The sequence below is a fragment of the Notamacropus eugenii genome, chromosome 5 (genome assembly GCF_028372415.1).
Source record: "Notamacropus eugenii isolate mMacEug1 chromosome 5, mMacEug1.pri_v2, whole genome shotgun sequence".
NCBI lineage: Eukaryota > Metazoa > Chordata > Mammalia > Diprotodontia > Macropodidae > Notamacropus > Notamacropus eugenii.
The window spans coordinates 126675953-126683460 of NC_092876.1; the positions used below are offsets into that span (position 1 = coordinate 126675953).

Genomic DNA, 7508 nt, shown 5'->3' on the forward strand with positions numbered 1-7508 from the left:
TTTATCAGATGCATTTCTAAGCTACAGAGGGACAGGTGTTCTAAATTCCATTTTTGTTAGGAGGGGAGGATGGAGAACAATAGCAGGGAAGGAGTGGGGAGGCTAAATGAATGAAGAGGCATCGTTGAGTAGAGCAAGACAGCATGGGCTGAAGAGGAGAGGAGTGAAAATGAGCACACAAAAGAAAAAGGATCATAGGATTTGGATCTTAAAGATTAGCCCTAATTCGTTCTCCGATGCCCCACCCCCTCTGGAGCTCTACTTCCACAGCATTTTAAAGCTTACAAAGCTCAGTCCTCAGTGGGGGGTTGGGGTGGGGTTGTAATGCCCAAGCATTCTTTATTCTTATTTTCCAGATAAGGAACCCAACACTCAAAGACAGGAAATGACACAGCTAGGTTGAGGGGAAAGAACAATGGAACTGGAGTCAGAAGACTTGAGTGCAAATCCAGTCTTGGCTTATCGCATTGGGACTTTGGGAAAATCACTGAACCTCTAAGGACTTGGATTTCCTGTATATCTGTAAAATGAGGAGGCTGGGATGAGCGTCCTTCCAACTAGGAGTGGGATCTAAACTTGCCCTCAGTCACACCACGAGCCAGCACTTCAATCCAATTTCAGTTGTATTCCCAACCCATTCCATGTTGTATTTCCACCCATTTCAGATCAGACACAAAGAGGGAAGGTTGGAAGGAAAGAAGCATTGATTAAAATTCTACCTTATACTTATGTATATCTGCTTATGTGGATATAAGAAGGTGAGCCCTCTGGGGACAACCCAAGTCTTACCAATCTCTGATAGCGCTCATTACTAATAAAAAGATTGACTGCCATTTTTAACATTTTCTATGTCATGGATTCATGTGATAAGGGGATGGATCCCTTCTCAGAATAATGTTACTAACTGCATAAAATACAAAGGAAACTATATTGAAATAGTTACCAATATACTTAAAAATTAAGTGCACCCGAACCCCAGACATAAAGGAATGTCTCCAAATGACCCATCCAATTCAAGATGAGTTTCTTCCCAAATTGCCTAGGGACAGCTGTTCTTTTCCCCAGGCCCACATAATATTCCCCCTTTGGAATGCCCTAATCCTTTCTCCTCTAAAATTGGGCTCCAGTCTCCCTCTCCAGGCATAGCTCCCACTACTATTCCCCTCCCACCCCATGGACTCTCTATTTCAGTCAATCTGGGCAGCTTACTGCTGCTTCTCCCGGTCCCCTCCCCCAGACACAGCCCATCTTCGTCTTTGCTCATGTCAGTATTGCCCCCAAACTCTGCTGTTTGTCGATGTGTTCTTTGTCCTTCAAGGTCCAGATCAAAGCCTTCCCCAGGATCCTACCCTGGCCCCATCAATATCACTCTTTCCATAGCATTCTATAGTCCTCTTTGGCCCTTGTCAATTTCTATCATATTTTTCTGTCCTTTCCTTGCTGTGCCATGGAGGTGATCCCTAGGTTCTCAAAAGTTTTGCCCCTGTGGTGAAAAGTTCTGGCTGGTTATATCAAGCTGGGAAGCCTTCAAGTACAGGACTAGCAATTTAGTCAGTCTGTCACCAAGCATTTATTAAGCATTTATATATAGGAAGCACTGTGCTAAGCACCACAGATACCAAGAAAGGCAAAAACACAATCCTTGCCCTCAAGGAGGTCATGATCCAATGGAGGTGAGAACATGCAAACAAGCTAGGTATATACTATATAATATAGATAATATCTAATGATAATTATTCTATATATAGTAAGTGGGAGATAATCTTAGAGGGAAGATGATCAACTATGTATCTCTTTCATGTGACAACCAGAGTAACAACGCATGGGGAAATATAGCATGGGAAAGTTTATCATAAGAATATTAGCCAAGGGGGGTTGCGGGGGGGGGGGGGGGGGAGGAACACACTTTTTCTGGTTGAAGCAATTCACAAACCATCCACTGAGGAGCTGAGATCTCTGTCCATATTGATGAAATCACAATTCCTAGAAATACTTAAATAAACACACTACTAGATTATAAACTGCATTATGGCAAGAATTTGGTAATCTCATCTCCCTCATCCCAAGGATCATAACATAAGGCTTTGCACACAACAGGCACTTTATAAATGTCTGCTAAAAGCTATGGAATGTTCATGGCTCATAACCCTCACTAGTCCCTTCTAGGTACAGAACACCATATGAAGTAGAAGAGCAAATCCTAGCCCTTCTCCATGAAGCCTTCCCAGATCTATCTCTCCTCTGAATTTCCTACAGCACGTGAGTCCGTATCACACATTTTAGCACTCATTGACTAGCTGGATTGAGTTCCCTGTAATTATAATTAATAATAAATCAATATGAATTATTGTTAACAATTAAATTACTGCTAATGTATCATAATAGTGTTATAATTTATTATTTAATAAAATTAACAGTAATAAAATCACTGCTAATGAAAATAATTAATAATTATTATTATTGCTAGTATTTGTATAGCAGTTTGAAGTTTACAAAGTATTTTGTGTGTTATTTCATTTGATCCTCATAACAAATCTGGGAGGTAGGTCTCATTTTACAGATGAGAAAACAGGCACAGAGGGGTAAGTGACTTGTCCAAAGATCACAAAGTTAAATCTCTGAGGCAGGATTTGAACCAAGGTGTTCCTAACTCCAGGTTCAAAAGTCAATCCATTGCACCACCCTGTAGGACCAGGTGTAGAAACTCCTTGAGGTAGGGCCCACATAGATCCAAGTACCAGATCTTACCATTTCTTTTCCTTCCCTGTTTCTTATATGGTTGATAGACACATTAAGGAGTGGCCCTGGCTGGAAGTGATTTAAAGATAGTTCTTCCCTGGGGGGGGGGAAATGACAGGTAAAAAGAGGCAAACTTAGCAGAGTCAAGACTGCCCTCCCTCTTAAAAAAAGAGATTTTTCAGAGATAGTTTATTGCTTATGAATTAGTGCTAGAAAGGACCACAGAATTGAACGACTGAGCTAAAATACAAGAACGTAGAGCATCAAAGCTGAAATGAGCCTCAGAACATAAAATGTCACAGCTGGAAGGGACCTCAGAACACAGAATGTCAGAGATGGAAGTGATCTTTGCATATAAAAGGTTAGAAACTGAAAGGAACCTGAAAGACCATCTAGTCCAATTCCTTCCTCTACTAGGGCATAGAGAAGGCCAGTGATTTGGCCTACATTACACAAGCTGTAGGCAATGGAGCAAGGATTTGAACCAGGATCCCTGGTTCCAAATCTTGTGTTCCCAGATATTGGAGAATCTCTCTCCTATCATCCCCCTAAACAACCATACCAGTTGTGGGATGGAAATAATCAAGAATATAGCAGTTATCTGGTACTTTATAAATGACCTCGCATTAGCTATTTGTGAGTCGGATGCTCACAGCTACCTTCTAGGGTAGCTATTACAAGTACTGGAATTATCCCCATTTTACAAGTTGAAGAAGAAACAAGGCCAGGGAGAGGACAGACTTTTTGCCTGGAGACTTAATTCCACTAAATGTTGATGGTTAAGATTGGAATCCAGGTCTTTCTGACTCCAAGTTCAAAGCTCTTTCCCTCTAATCCTAGGGGTTTATGAAGGCTTAGCTTCTAGCTAGAGAAGGGAGAGAAAGAAAGGAAGCTTCACCCTTCCTTTGGGGATCAAATCCCTAAAGATGAGGAACTGGGGAGCAGGTAAGCAAAGGAAATTAAGCCTTTAGAAGCACTGAAGGACATTTAAGGGAGTGTTAAGAATAGGAAAAAAGAAGGGTAACTGGCCAAGGAGAGGAGGTTGTGAGCGTGGGATCCTAGAAAAAGCCATGTGTTTTTAATGCCCCCCTCCAAGATCGGAATAAACCAACACTCGCTGTGTAACTTTGGATGAATATAATAGATGAATAATTCAAGATTTTCTTCTGGAGGTTGCCAGGTGGCTCTGCTAGGTGGAGAGAGCACTGAGTCTGGAGTAAAGGGAATGGAGTTCAAATCTAGCCTCAGACAATTATGAGCTGTCACTTATCTCAGCCTCAGTTTCTTCAACCATAAAATGAGGATCAGAGTAGAGTATTTTTCGCAGGGTTGTTATGAGGATGAAATGAGAAAATATTTGTAAAACGTGCTTGGCAAAGTGCCCAGGCATAGAAAGTAGGTGCTTAATAAATGTTTCTTCCCTTCTCCTTCCCTCTTACCTCAGTATAGCTCAGGATAGTGTGAGAATTATTTTTACCTGTACTTTACACAAGCAACTGAAGCTCAGGAATTTACTTTCCCAGGGTTACACAGCCTCAGGGCAGGGATATGATCACAGGACTACAGCGTCCAACGCCACAGACCTTCCACTAAACCCATACAAGTCACTTCAGCTCTGTGGGCCTCGGTTTCTGTAAAAGGAGGAGGCCGGGCTCCAGAATCTCTGAGGCTCCTTCCAGCTGTAAATCGTCAGTGGATGGAAGGAGGAGGGGTCAGGGAGGTGGGACTTTTCCTCCATAACTCAAAACGAGGTCAGAGAAAGGAAGGCAAACAAGGGGGGAAAGAAAAGGAACACCACCAGCAAGGTTCAGCTCCCAGAGCTCCCTGGGGTCTCTGCAGAGGCAGAGAAGGGGGGAGGGGGGAAATTGCAGTCATGGTCACGTAGTTCATAACAAAACAAACAGATTCCTTCCTTTGGCCTCCCTCCCCCACACCATGCCCTCCTTCTCAAGGAGGCCCCCTAACAGGGGGGACACTTCCTGGGGTAGAGAGTCGTGATTGGGGGTTTCTGTCTTCGAATGACCCACACACTCCAGCTCCATCTCACAGTCTCAGTTACACACCACCACATACTTTTACAACCTCACACCACACAGTCTCCCAGCCTCATATATCACACTCACAGTCTCACACTAAACACATCCCTTACTCTCAGTCTCACACCTACAGACCACACATTCACACAAACTCACACTTCACACACATTTACCAACCATTTTCAATCTCACACACTCCTAGCATCCCCCAGTCTCACACACCATACGTACTCCCTCACAATCTCACCCAACACAACTTCACAATTATGCGCACACATCACAATCTCATCACATCCATTTCCCACCACTCTTTTTCTCTTCCACACACAAATACAAACCTGATATCCACAACACACGCTTAAGAACAAACTGTTTTCTTTTTGCCTTTACATTCCTTTTGCCTAGCACATGGTAGGTGTTTAATAAATGCTTGAATACTTGTTAAACTGACTTTCCCTCAAACACCACACACCCCTTCTCTTACCAGCCTCTCACACATACACTGTCTCAGACACACCCCCATACACACACTCCCATTATAGGCCACACAGACGATATATATACCACTCACAATGACACCACACTCTATTTCTCTCAGACACGCCCCTAAAGATATATATGCTCCTGCTACGGCCCACAGATTACATATAAATCACACACACTCTCTGTCTCTCAAGACACTGCATGCGTGTACACCCACAGTCTCTTTCTGACACAGCCCATAGACACATACACACATATATACATGTACATGCATATATACGTCTATACACTCCCACTACGAGCCGCACACCCAGCCTATATATAAACCACGCATAATGCCACCAGACACACAGAGGGGCACCCCACACACCACTACACGGCAGATGCACTTTTCACACCGTGCCCTGACACCGCATGATCACACGCACATACACAACCCCACACCGCCCGAGGCGCCCCCAAGGAGCCTCCTACCTGAGGGTGGCAAGCCCGGCGGTCAGCGGAGGCACGATCCTGGGCAGGAAGGAGCCGAAGGTGCGGCTGTCGCCAGACGTGGGCTCGCTCCCCTTGGTGGCAGTGCTAGTGGCGGCTGTGGCAGGGTGCTGCGCAGGGGGGAAGGTGTGTCGGCCAGCCAGGTGCTCCCGCCGCCCGGCAGAGGCTCAGAGGCTGCGGCGCCAACTCCTCCGGCTCACGATCCCCGCAGGGTTCTGACTCTCGGGGCCCCAGCCCTCCGATCCAATCAGGACAAAGGGCGGGGCCTCAGAGGGGACGAGAAGGGTGGGGAGGGGAAGGGGGCGAAGCCGCGCATGCGGACTTGTTCCAAAAGACAGGCTGGTAGGGGACCGAGGGGGGCGTCCAGGCTTGGAGCAAGCTAGCAAGCGAGTGGGAAAGGGCTGAGTTAGAAAGAGAAACTTTGTGATCGATGCACCTCTTCCTTCTCTGCCCCCTTCTCGCTCCCAGTCTCTTCCTCATTTCCCATTCTCCCCAGGTTTCCATCTTACTGTTTCTTAAACCTTTCCCCAACTCTTCTCCCAGTCTCCCTTTTGCCTACTCACATCTTCATCACCCTCATTCCCTTTTTGCTTCCTCGTCCTCACTTCCTGTATCCCTTCTCCCATTTCCCTTCTCTGCCCATCTTCCATCTCATCACTTCCTCTTCCAGTCCGCATCTCTGATGTCCCTCTCCTTTCACCACTCTTTCTGGGGCTTCCTGTTCCTCTCCCTGTTGCCTCTGTCCACCATCTCCCTTTCTCTCTCTTCTCCATTTCTGATGTCCCTCTCTTTTCACTACTCTTTCTGGGGTTTCCTGTTCCTCTCCCTATTGCCTCTGTCTACCATCTCCTTTTCTCTCTCTTCTCCATCTCTGTCTCCCCCTTCCTTAGTCTCTCACCCCATCCCCGTGATTCCTTAACACCTTCTCTTATCGTTCTCTATCACTTCCTATTTTTGGTTTCCCCATTTTCCCAGACTTTCTCATCTCACTTGCATACTTTTCTCCCCAATTATCCACACACAGCCTTGAAAGGACAAGACGGCCAAGAAGAAAGATCACAGGAAGGAACTTTTGGGTCATGGACTGTCACAATTGGAAGAGATGACATATCATTACCAAAAATTAAAAAATCCTTTCTGCCACATGCCTCAGAAGTTATAATTTCATCCTTTGCCTGAAGACTTCTAGTGTGGGCAGCATAGCATCATCTTTTGGTAGAGGTATTGGGTTGAGAGTCAGAGGATCTGAGTTCAAATTGTAGTCCTGCTACATACTACCTTTTACAGGGGTGGGGAACCTGTGACCTCAAAGCCATATGTGGCCCTCTAGGTCCTCAAGTGGGACTCTTTGACTGAATCCAAACTTCACAGAACAAATCCCCTTAATAAAAGGATTTGTTCAGTTAAACTTGGATTCAAAAGGTTGCACCCAAGGACCTAGAAGTCCACATGTGGCCTCAAGGCCAAGCACTCCCAATCTCTACTTTAGTCAATCCACCTAACCTCTTTGGCCTTAGGTGTCTTCATATATAAAATAAGGGAGTTGGACAAGATAATTTATAAAGACCTTATCAGTGCCTCAATGGATAGAGTACAAGGCCTGGAGACAGAAAGAGCTGAGTTCAAATCAGACCTCAGACATTCCCTGTCTAGCTGCGTGACCCTGGGAAAGTCACTTAACCTCTGTCAGCCTCCGTTTCCTCAACTCTACAATGGGTATAACAATAGCACCTTCCTCCCAGGTTATTCTGAGGATCA

General features: G+C 45.2%; 1 protein-coding gene across 2 annotated transcripts in view; it reads right to left on the minus strand.

Moving 5' to 3' along the window:
- The window catches only part of CAPN5 (calpain 5), a 157273-nt gene extending 151277 nt beyond the window's left edge, over positions 1–5996 (minus strand). Inside the window, exon 1 of one of the 2 annotated variants that reach the window (XM_072610773.1) lies at positions 5733–5996. The gene's annotated coding sequence lies outside the window, so the exon portion shown is untranslated. The remainder of the gene's footprint in view (positions 1–5732) is intronic. The other variant, XM_072610774.1, reaches the window with a different exon arrangement.
- Positions 5997–7508: the final 1512 nt, after the last annotated feature.